The following is an 11,987-nucleotide window of genomic DNA, read 5'->3' on the forward strand; positions in this document are numbered from 1 at the left end:
AGAGGAAGAGGAGGAGGAGATGGAGGAGGGAGAATGAGATGGAGGAGAAGGAGGAAGATGAGATGGAGGAGGAGGAGGAAGATGAGATGGAGGATGAGAAGGAGAAGACGGAGGAGAAATAGGAGGAGATGCAGGAGGAGATGGAGGTGGAAAGGAGGAGGAGGATATGGAGGAGGAGGAGAAAAAGATGAAGGAAGAGAAGGAGGAGGAGATAAAGGAGAAGATGGAGGAGGAGAAGGAGGAGGAGAGGGAGAAGGAGCAGGAAGAGGAGGAGAGGAGGAAGAGGAGGAGATGGAGGAGGATAGAGATGAGCAGGAGGAATATAAGAAGGAGCAGGATGAGGAGGAGGAGTTGGAGGAAGGAGGAGGAGGAGATAGAAAAGAGATGATGATGTTGATGAGGAGGAGAGATGAGAAGGAGGAGGAGGAGAAGGAGGAGGTGGAGGAGAAGGAGTGGAAGGAGGAGGAAGCGGAGAAGGAGGAGCAAGAGAGGGAGAAGCAGGATGAGATGGGGGAGGAGATTTAGGTGGAGAAGGAGGAGGATATAGACGAGGAGGAGGAGATGAAGGAGGAAAAGGAGGAGCAGGAGGAGGAGGAGATGGAGGAGGAGAGGGAGAAGGAGGAAGAGGAGATGGGGAAGAAGGAAGAAGAGTAGGAGATGGAGGAGTAGGAGGAGGAGAGTGATGAGCAGGAGGAGAAGAAGGAGCAGGAGGAAGAGGAGATGGGGAAGAAGGAAGAGGAGATGGAGGAGTAGGAGGAGGAGAGAGATGAGCAGGAGGAGGAGAAGGAGCAGGAGGAGGAGGAGGAGAATGAGCAGGAGGAAGAGAAGGAGGAGGAGGAGGAGGAGGAGGAGGAGATGGAATAGAGGTGATGATGTTGATGAGGAGGAGAGATGAGCAAAATAGCAGTATTCTATTCTAAATTTAATGAGTTAATTTTAAGTGACAAGTAAAAATTATATATATATATATATATATATATATATAAATTATGAGATGATTAATCAAGATATTATTATTACTATTATTATTATTAGGTTGCAGAAGGAGCACAGAGCCTTACACATGCCAGGAAAGCATTCTACCACTGAGATAAACTCTCAGACCCCAGAATAATTGCCCTTCGCCTTCCCCCTCCCCCTCCCCCCCTCCTCCTCCCCCTCCTCCTCTTCTTCTTCTTCTTTTCTCTCTCTCTCTCTCTCTCTCTCTCTCTCTCTCTCTCTCTCTCTCTCTCTCTCTCTCTCTCTCTCTCTCCCCTGGGGAATTGAACTGAGAGGTGCTTAATCACTGAGCCACATCCTCAAATCTTTTTATTTTTTATGTACAGACAGGGTCTCGCTGAGTTGCTCAGGGCCTTGCTAAATTGCTGAGGCTGGACTCTAACTCAACATCCTCAGCCTCCAAAATCACTGGGATTACAGGCATGTGACCACACCAAGTCCCTGCAGAATACATTTATTTCTAAATGTGAAAGGTCCTAAAGAGGAGGCAGATTCAATACCATTTATTCAATAATTAACATAAAAAACATTTGCCATCATGTGAAAAAGTTCTAGCAGTGTATGTTCAGAAGAAGCCAAGTTAGTTGCCAGGGAAATGTCACTGAAATTAGGAATGTGCACAATGATAAGTGACCTGCTGTTTGCTCTCAATAGGCTGCTTCCTAAGCAAACCACTAATAGATTCCACCTTCCATTCTCCTGGATACTCAAATAACTAGAATTAGCCTCTTTTTCGGTATACAGATTTTCTTTTCTTTTTCTTTTTTGTTTTTGGTACCAGGATTAAACCTAGGGGTGCTTAACTGCTGAGCCACATACAAGCCCTTTTATTTATTTATTTATCTATTTATCTATCTATCTATTTATTTATTTATTTTTAAATTTTAAACAGAATTCTATTAAGTTGCTTACAGCCTTGATGATTTGCCCAGGTTGGACTCACACTCGTGATCCTCCTTCCTCAGCCTCCAGATTTGCTGGGATTAGGGGTGTGCACTATCACAACCTATTACTACACATTTTTATTTCTTTAACTGTTTTTTAAGACTTCAAAAAATTGACAGAAACACCCCCAAAACAGTTCCCCCTATGTTAACATCTTATATTAGTATGGCATGTTTGTTACAATCCATGAAGCATTTCTAAATTTGGCCCAGGGGTCACTCAGATTTCCTGAGTTCCACTGGTGTTGATTGTGCTTCAGGACCCACCCACCTCCATGAAGGTAGCATGTCCCCTTTGGCTCTTCTTCATTATGACAGTGCCTAGACTTCCTCATCTTTGATGACCTTGAGAGCTTTGAGGAGCAATGGTCAGTTAGGCTATAGGATCTCCCTCTACTGGAATTTGTCTGAAGTTTTTCTCATTATCATCCTGGGGTCGCTGGATTCTGGTAGAAGATGACAGAGTTAAAGGGAAATTTGCATCACACCATGGCAAGGGTACATGTCAACATGACCTGTCACTGTTGACCTTGACCTTGATCAGCTGGACAAGAAAGGGTTTGTCAATTTTCTCCACTGTAAAGTTACCAGCATCGGATTTTTTTTGGGGGGGTACTGAAGATTGAACTCAGTGCATTCAACCTCTGAGCCCCATCCCCAGGCCTATTTTGTATTTTATTTTGAGACAGGACCTCACTGAGTTGCTTAGCACCTCACTTTTCTGAGGCTGGCTTCAAACTTGTGATCTCCCAGACTCATCCTCCCAAGACAGTGGGATTATAGCAGATGCACCAGCAGGTTTTTTTTGTTTGTTTGTTTCTTTTCCTTCTTTATTTTTGATAATTTTATTTATTTATTTGTTTCTTTTTTGTGCTTAGTGATTTGAACCTGCATGCCAGGAGAGCTCTAGTCACATTCCCAGCCCCCCAGCAGATATTTGAACTAATATTTTTTTCTTCACTCTAGTAAAATGGTGTTCATGTTCATTGAAAAATAAAATAAAATGAAACCAAAATAGGGCTGCTTCTCCTCCTCTTCCTCCTCCTCCTCCTCCTCCTCCTCCTCCTCCTCCTCTTCCTCTTTCTTTTTGAGACAATGTCTTGCTAAATTGCTTATGGTCTCACTAAGTTACTGAGGCTGCCCTCAAGTTTGCTATCCTTCGGCCTCAACCTCCCCAGCCACTGGGATCACAGGTTTGTGCCACTGTGCCGTGCTTAGCAGCAGAGCATTGGAAAGCTTTCCCTCTGAATATCTGAGAAGAAAGCGCTCTCCCCCTGAGCAGCACATCCCTGCTGGCTTTCTAGACCAGATAATTCCTGAAGCAGTAGATGAAGGGATTCAGCAGGAGTGACACTATGGTGTTGAAGAGAGCCACTCCTTTGTTGAGGGTCAGGTGCCCAGTTTGCATGGGCTTCAGGTACATGATTATGCAGCTCCCGTAGCTGAGCGACACCACCAGCATGTGGGAGGAGCATGTAGAGAAGACCTTGCTGTGGACCCCAGATATGGGCAGGTGCAGAACAGTGCGAATGATGCAGTAGTATGACAAAACCATCACAAGACAGTGCTGATCAGGGTGCATATGGCCACCAGGAAGCTGACCAGCTGCAGAATCCTGGTGTCATCACACACCAGCTCCAGCAAGGGGGTGCTGTCACAAAAGAAGTGGTTGAGGATGCAGGGACTGCAGAAGTGCAAGAAGATCATCCAGGCACACAGCACCCCAAGGACCAAGACGCTGGTGTCCCAGCAGGCCAGCACCAGCTATCTGTACACGCGGGGCGTCATGAGAGTGGGATAGTGCAGCAGACTGCAGATGGCCAGCTAGCGGTCCCCGGATATCACAGCCAGCAGCAAGGACTCCACTGTGTCCAGGATGAAGTAGAGCCTCGTTTGCATAAAGCATCTAGCACGGGCAATGGTCCTGTGACCAGAGAGGAGGTGGGCTAGCATCTTCAGGGTGACCGTGGATGTGAACCCCATCTCCATCAGGGAGAAATGGTGCAGGAAGTAGTACATAGGAGTGTGCAGGTGGCGGTCGACCAAAGTCAGGGTGATAATGAGCAGGTTGCCCAGGAGGGTCAGCATGTAATGACCAGGAGCACCGTGAAGAGAAGGAGCTGGAGCCCTCGCACATCTGTGACCCCTAAAAGCTCAAAAGTCAGCACGGCAGTGAGGATGGGTTCATGAGGTGCCATTGCCCTGACACCAGGCTGGGGGTGGCTGGTCTCCTAGCCTGGTCCCTGTCTTTGCTCCTTGCCTGTCTTTAGTCTCTTGGTCTATGTGGCTTTTTGGAAATGCAGAGACAGTGCCTATCCTGCTGGTCTGTGGAGATAAGACAAGTGACATTTATTACAGTGCTGGTCATGGTGTGAATGCCACAGGAACGCTGGCTTATGTAGCCCACAATGACATCATTGCAGGAAGTAATACTTACTTTCATCATGAGAGTTGGCTCCTGCTTCCTCCAAGAAGACTGCTCTCTGATGAGTAAAAACTGGGTGTGGTGCACACCTGTCATCCCAGGGATTCAGGAGGCTGAGGCAGGAGGATCACCAGTTCAAAGTCAGCCTCAGCATAAGCAAGGCAGTAAGCAACTCAGTGAGACCCTGTTTCTAAAAAATATATATATAATAGGGCTGGGGATGTGGTTCAGTCATTGAGTGCTCCTAAATTCAATCCACAGCAACCCCCTGCAAAAAGAAAAACAACAATAACAACCACAAAAAAGAGAGAGATAATGTGGGACACAAACAGGAGACACATACATACTTGAGCACTGTGTAGTAGTCACATTAAAAAAAAAAAAAAACAGGAAAGCCAGGGGCCAGAGCAAACCCCTGTCATCCCAGAAAATTGGGAGGCTGAGGTAGGAGGATCACAAGTTTAAGGCCAGCCTCAGCAACTTAGCGAGACCTTGTCTCAAAATAAAAATAAATTCATAAATAAATAAATAAAAATAATAAGAGGTGTAGCTCTGAAGGGCATGGCTGCCCGCTTCCCGGTCTTGGGGCAGCACATGTGGCTGGGATGGCTCCTGGTGATCAGCCAGGAAGCAGTGCTGTGGGTGGTGACGGAAGAGGCCAACCACCTCCAAGATAGGTCCAGGACACTTCCGTCCTCGTGGACAGCTTGTGCTTCCCTTACAGACTATGGGATGGGTGGACACGTGAACTTGCTCCACCCTCTGACCTTTATTCTGATTGGCTCCTCTGCAGTATATAAGCTTTGTGTGCTTCCTCAATAAACGAGATCCTGCTTCGACTCGTCTCCCTGGCGAGGACTCGTCTCCCTGGCGCGTCTGATTTTCTTCCAGCGAGGGAGGGCTGGGTGCGGGCCGCCAGTCGACCTTTACCTCTCTTGGCTCGTCTTGGTTGGGGAGTGCTTTCCCCCTTCTCCTGCCAGTCAGGAGGAGATGGGGGGCTAAAACCCTGACATCTGGTGCCCGAACAGGGACGCCGAACCCGGACACCAAACCCGGACGCCAAGGAAGTATCGGTGAGCCAAGCCAAGTGAGTTTCAAGGTAAGGGTATCCCTGGAAAGATGGGGCAATCTTATACTAAGTACAATGACCCTGACTGGGAAGCCATTGTTAAGGAGCCTCTTGGGTCACAGCGAGTCAGTCCTCTCAATGCCCAGGATGAGAAAGATTTGAAACCTCACTCTGACAATGGCCTCCTAGATCCTTTTGATCCCTGGCCTGGTCCTCTGGGTTCCACACCAAGTGCCCCTGAGTCAGGATGGAGAGCGGCCTCCGCCATATTATCACCCCTCCTGCCACAGAAAAGCCGCGTAAGCCACCATCTTTTATGGCTTTCCCTGTAAATGCTTACCCTGGGCGCCATAGACCGGCCTTATGGTATCCCTGGGAGGCCCAAGATTTGAAATAACTCAAAAAGGCCATTTCCAAGGATGGACCTAATTCACCCTGGGCTGAAACCCTCCTCCAGGGTCTGGCCCACCAACAGTGTATCACCCAAGACTGAAAAGACTTAACCAAGGCCATGCTTCCTGGTCCCCTGTACCTGAAGTGGTGTGATTTTTTAATGAGGAGTGCCACGCTCAGGCTGAGAGGAATCAGGCTTTAATCCCCCGCTTCCTGTAATTTATGGGATGCTGTTGGGGTCCAGTGATCAATTTTCCACAGGCCTTCAGCAGGCTGCTATCCCTGCCCCCTACCAGGAGCAGGCACGGGCTTTAGGACTGGCGGCATGGAAGAAGTTGGAGGAAGGCCCCTCAGAGCCCCCGATAGCAGGAATTACGTGGAGGGCTACCGAGGGTCTTGCCACCTTCATCGAGAGTATGAAAAAGAGCCTCCAAAGGAAATTCCCCCCAGGGCCCCTTCGGGACCAGTTTATCAAGATGCTGGTCTGGGAGGGGATGACCACAGACCACAAACAAGCCTGTGTGGGGATGAAGGACAGATCTATGGGGAGGTGGATAGTGGCCCCTAAGGATGTTGGTACTCAGGCCCACCAATCGCAGTCGTTGGTCGCGGCCTTGCAGGCCCCAATGGCTTCGCTCGCTGAGGCCCTTACTACCACCCTCGCCTCTTCCAGTGGCGCCAGGAAAGGGGCACCCGGGTGAGGCCTCACCCCCCATCCTAGAGGCCACTGTTCCTACCGTCCCCACCATTCAATGGCTTCCGGGCCCTCCAGTGTGGGTGGCACAGTGGCCTCTTCCCCTAGATAAACGGCAAAAGTTAAAGGAGATAATATCAGAACAACTGACCCCAGGGCATATGAGGCTGTCCCTGAGCCCTTGGGATAGTCCTGAATTTGTCATACAAAATGCCACAGGGAAATGGAGAATGTTACAGGACATAAGAAAGGTTAGTGAGCGGATGATTGCCGTTGGTACCCCATTGCAAGGGCTACCCTGGATCCCCTCCATCCCTCTGGATTTGGCTCTCATTGTGACTGACATCAAGGATTGCTTCTTTTCTATTCCCCTTGATCTCCAGGACTGCGAGAAGTTCACCTTCTCTGTTCCCTCTGTTAACTTCCTTGGGCCAGACCAAAGATATGGGTGGGTGGTGTTACCCCAGGGCATGGCTAACAGTCCAGCTTTTTGTCAGCATTATGTTTCACAAGTCCTGCAACCTCTTCAGACGTGATCAGACATAATTCTCTATGTTTACATGGATGATATGAATTAGGCCAAAATGGATATCTTCATAGTAGAGAAAAAGTTCTGCTGCTTGATTGACACTGGAGCGGATCAGACAATATTAAGGAAAGAGGAGGTTCCCCCACTATGGAAGCTGATTCCCGGACCTCAGTTATTGAGGGGGGGCGGGTGATACAAGGTCTGAAGAAACCAAGGATTGGCTTGCTTGGAAGGATGTAGATGGTACATCTTCCACCCTCATGGACAGCTCGTGCATTCCCTTTTGGACTATGGGATGGGTGTACACGTGAACTCACTCCATCTCTCTGACCTTTATCCTGATTGGCTCCTGCACAGTATATAAGCTGTGTGTACTTCCTCATTAAATGAGATCCTGCTTCAACTCATCTCCTTGGTGCTTCTGATTGTCCTCCAGCGAGGGAGGGCTGGGTGCGGGCCACCAGTCAACCTTTACCTGTCTTGGCTCGTCTTGGTCGGGGCGTGCTTTTCCTACTTCTCATGCTGGTGAGAGGAGATGGGGGGGCTAAAAACCCCAACAACTGAGGATATAGGGTTTCTCTGCAAAAGGTGCATCTCTCTCTCTCTTTCCCCAGGGAAGAAGGCTATCACAACTAACATAAAAGGCCTTATTGAAAGCCTTCCTTTACCAAAAACTAAGGAGGAGGTTCTCTCATTCCTGGTCTGGCAGGCTATCTGAGGGCATGGGTACCAAGTTACTCATTACTTGCCAGACCACTATTTGACCTAGCAAAGGGGGACAAGCATGAGCCCTTGTTACTTTCAGCTGCACCACACTTCAGTACCCTCCAGAAGGCCCTTTTACAAGCACCGGCTCTACACCAGCCAGATGTTAATAGGCCTCTTACTCTGTCTATGAAAACCAAGGGCAAGGCTTGGGGGTGCTGGGACAAATGTATGGGCCCACCTTTGCTCCAGTGGCATACCTCTCAAAACAGTTAGATCCAACGGTTCGGGAAGACAGTTGGCTTATCCCCATGACAGCCACCCCAATGAACAGCTCCTTATATCCAACCATTTGTGGTTCTAGAGCCCATTCATGAACCTCTCCTGGTTGGAAATCCATGCCTTTAGCGCATGGATATATGGCCTCCTGGCCCGCCTTCTCCAACCAACTGACCTCCCTCCCTCTAAACAACGCCCCTACTCAGCTGTAAGTAGCCAGAACGAGTACGGAGCCCCAAAATCAAAACAAAAAAGGGAGGAATGTTGGTAAAAATGGTACCCAAAGTGCTCCTCTTCCAGGAGTTCAGCTCCATGGTGCACCGAATGATGTGAACTACCACCTAAGTGGTGCGAACCATCATCTCCAATCCCTGAAGTGGCACGAACTGTGACCTCCAACCCTAGGAGACTCATACCCTGTCCTGCCCAGAGACAGATTCTTGGCCCATAAAGAAGTGATTGCCCATGGGGCTGGGGATGCGGCTCAAGTGGTAGCACACATGCCTGGCATGCATGGGGCACTGGGTTCGATGCTCAGCATCACATAAAAATTAAAAAGAGATTGTGTCCACCTGAAACTAAAAAATTAGTATTTTTAAAAAAAGAAGTGACAGCCCAGTCCCTCTGCACCCCCTCATCCTGCGTTGAACCCATAAACATCAACACCCTGCTCATGTCTCTGTCTCGCCTGCTTGACCCCCTTTCTCCTTTGTGACCGGCCGCTGTGTTCCCACTAAGATCTCCGACAGGTCAAGGGCTGTTTGGCTTCTTGAATTGGTGGAGCTTTTCTGCCACTCCTTGCAATCACCAGATAACTTCATGTGCTAAGAGGGCATAGAGACAAATTTTTTCCCAGACCAGCCTACTTTGACCAAGACAAAACAGGGCTCAGAAGAGTCCTTCTTTGACTTTGGAGCGTGCTATACCAAGCAGCTGCCTGGTTGATTGGGGACCCTGGTGCCTGTGCGTTTCCTGGTAAGCAGCTGGCATTGGAAAACACACATAAAGACTGCCAAGACGTCCTCCGGGCTCAGAGGGAAAAGGGAACCATCTCAGAATCTGTTCACCTTTGTGCAGAGGTCGGCCCAACCAAACTGCAAGGTTTCACGCGCCCCACAGCTTTAAAACTGGGACTGCAGCCCCAACCCCAGGGACACCATTCTCACGGGCATTTAAAAAAAATTTTTTTTAATATTTAGTTTTTAGGTGTAGATGGTTGTGGTGCTGAGGATCGAACCCGGGTCCCACTGGCATGAGGCGAGTGCTCTACCACTGAGCCACAATCCCAATCCCATCACAGGCAATTTTTAATTGTGGGAAAAAACAGCCACATGGCACAAGAAGGCGAGTCCAAGAAAAACGGGGCAGAAACTTCCGAGTTCACGCTGGTGGCGTTAAAGGACGAGAGGCCACATGACAAGGGAGGGAGAAAAGAAGCCAATAGGGCATCTGCCTGTCTCCATTTTTCCCTTCACTTCCGGCCTACTATCCTGCTGAAAGAGAACAAGTGTCGCACACTCTGATATCATCACAGCCGCTGGCGCCACTCAGGCAGTACTCTTATGACCAGTCCTGGTGATGGATTCAGCATCTGAAAGGGGACCCCAGTGGACTCCCACTAGGATCCATGGGCCATCACCCCAGGCACTGTAGGCTTAATTTGGGGGCAAAATAATTTGAAAGCGGCAATCCAAGTATGACCTGGAGTGATTGATTCTTATTTTCGAGGTGAGCTAACAGTCACTGTAAAATCAAAATATGCCATTCGGCTTGCTGCTAAAGACACACGAGCCCAATTAATGATGTGACCCTGGGATGGTGATGTGGCTCAACTGGTAGCACGCTCTCCTGGCATGCGTGCAGCCCAGGTTTGATCCTCAGCACCACTGAGGATGTTGTGTCCTCCAAAAAAATTAAAATAAATAAATAAATAAATTCTCTCTCTTTAAAAAAAAAAAATTAAAAAATGTGACCCTGTGGCTCCATGGACAGTTTGATTGACACCTCGATTTTGAGTCACCAGAATGAGTGTACTGGGCCCAAACAGTCCAGCAGGAGCACCCCCTACTGGAACTTAAAACTAATCATAAAAAATTCAAGGAATTATAGATACTGGGGCAGATAAATCTGTTTTGTTTCGCTGATTTTGGCCCCAAACCTGGACTTTACATATGGTGTCAGCCAACTTAGAAGGCAAAGGGCAGGTTTCTCACCCTGCCCAGAGTGCCCAATATCTTCGCTGGGAGGACCAAGATGGAAATACGGGAATTTTTAAGCCTTATGTATTAAACACCTTACAGGTAAATCTGTGGAGAAGAGATATCCCGAGCAGCTCTGGATTATTATTAGTAACTCCAAATGCTATCACGTCATTTGAGGAATTTCATCAAGGGTTTACTCCTAGGGATAGTAAAAGAAATTTACAGGACGAATATCAACTTATGACCCAGTCTTCTCAACAGAGATTAATTATTGCACCCAACCAAAATTTTTGGCAGGCACCCTGACTTTTTCCCTGGCCAAAAAGACAGCACAAAAGGTCATTTGGCTCATAGAAGAGCCAATTTGGGCTACTCAGTGGCCCCTGAAAGGGGAAAAACTTAACATAGCTCATATGTTAGTCAAAGAGCAGCTTCAAGCTGGTCATTTAGAGCCTACACTCAGCCCTTGGAACACACCCACTTTTGTAATTAAGAAAAATCAGGTAATTGGAGATTATTACATGACCTAAGGGCAATGAATCATGCAATTCAACCTATGGGGGCTCTACAAGCTGGGCTTCCTTCTCCCACAGCTATTCCTGTGAATTACAATTTGATAATAATAGATTTAAAATATTGTTTTTTCTCCACACATTTGCACACAGATGACTGTAAAAAATTTACTTTTAGTGTCCCAGAAATAAAGAACTAGTAAAAACACATTGCTGAAATGTATTACCTCAGGGAATGTACAATAGTCCGACTTCATGTCAAAATTCTGTAACCCAGGATATAATGCCGGTAAGGGAAAAATTTCACGATGCATATATTATTCATTTTATGAATGACATACTTCTAGCTCATGATAATTCAGAGGTACTTTGAAAAAAAATTTTGCCCAACTAGGGACTTCCTTCCCAGCAATGGGTTTGTGCATTGCACCTCAAAAGGTGCAAGAGATATCTCCTTTTATGTAGGTCATGTGATTAAAGGACATACAATCCATCCTCAAAACTCACAAATAAGAGTCAAGGAGTTGCACACCCTTAACGATTTTCCAAAATTATTAGGAGATATTAATTGGCTGAGGCCATCTTTAAAGCTAACTACTTCAGATTTGAGTCCTTTATTCTAGATATTACAGAGAGATCCTTCTCCAACTACTTCTTGTCAGCTCACGGTGGAGGGAAGAATGGCTTTTAGGAAAGTTGAAATTGCAATTAAGAATGTGCAGGCTACCAGAATTAATTCTCAAGAGCCTACATGTTTATTGATATTTCCAACTGCTCACACTCCTACAGGGGTGATTTGGCAAACACTGGGGGTTATTGAGTGGATTCATCTATCCCACTCTCCTCAAAAGTTATTAATTCCTTTTCATGATTTTGTTGCTCAATTAGTAATGAAAGGCAGAACAAGAATTTTATAGCTAGTTGGATCAGAACCTAATATATAATTATTCTATTTTCTGCTCAACAGAATGATTGGTTCTTCCAAACTTCTAATTTGTGGTGAGTAGCTTTTGCTGATTTTCCTGGTCAGATAGAAAGTCATTAACCTCGTGATAAAATTATTCAATTTGCATTAATGACACCATTTATTCTTTCCAAGGATTGTCATTGCACAACCAATAGATGGTGCACTAACCATGTTCACTGTTGGCTCAAGTTCAAGTAAAGCAGGTTTTTATAGTCATTTCTATACAGAGGTTATACAACCTCATATACTTTTGCCCAACAAGCAGAATTA

The 11,987-nt window shown here is 47.0% G+C and overlaps 1 pseudogene across 1 annotated transcript; it reads right to left on the reverse strand.

Annotated features, from left to right (window-relative positions):
* Positions 1-3,134: 3,134 nt before the first annotated feature.
* On the reverse strand, positions 3,135-4,141 carry LOC308640053 (olfactory receptor 6C74-like; annotated as a pseudogene). Its single transcript has one exon. The product of its transcript is annotated as an olfactory receptor 6C74-like (transcript).
* Positions 4,142-11,987: the final 7,846 nt, after the last annotated feature.

This window comes from Spermophilus citellus, assembly GCF_964194105.1.
Source record: "Spermophilus citellus genome assembly, contig: SCAFFOLD_314, whole genome shotgun sequence".
Classification (NCBI taxonomy): domain Eukaryota; kingdom Metazoa; phylum Chordata; class Mammalia; order Rodentia; family Sciuridae; genus Spermophilus; species Spermophilus citellus.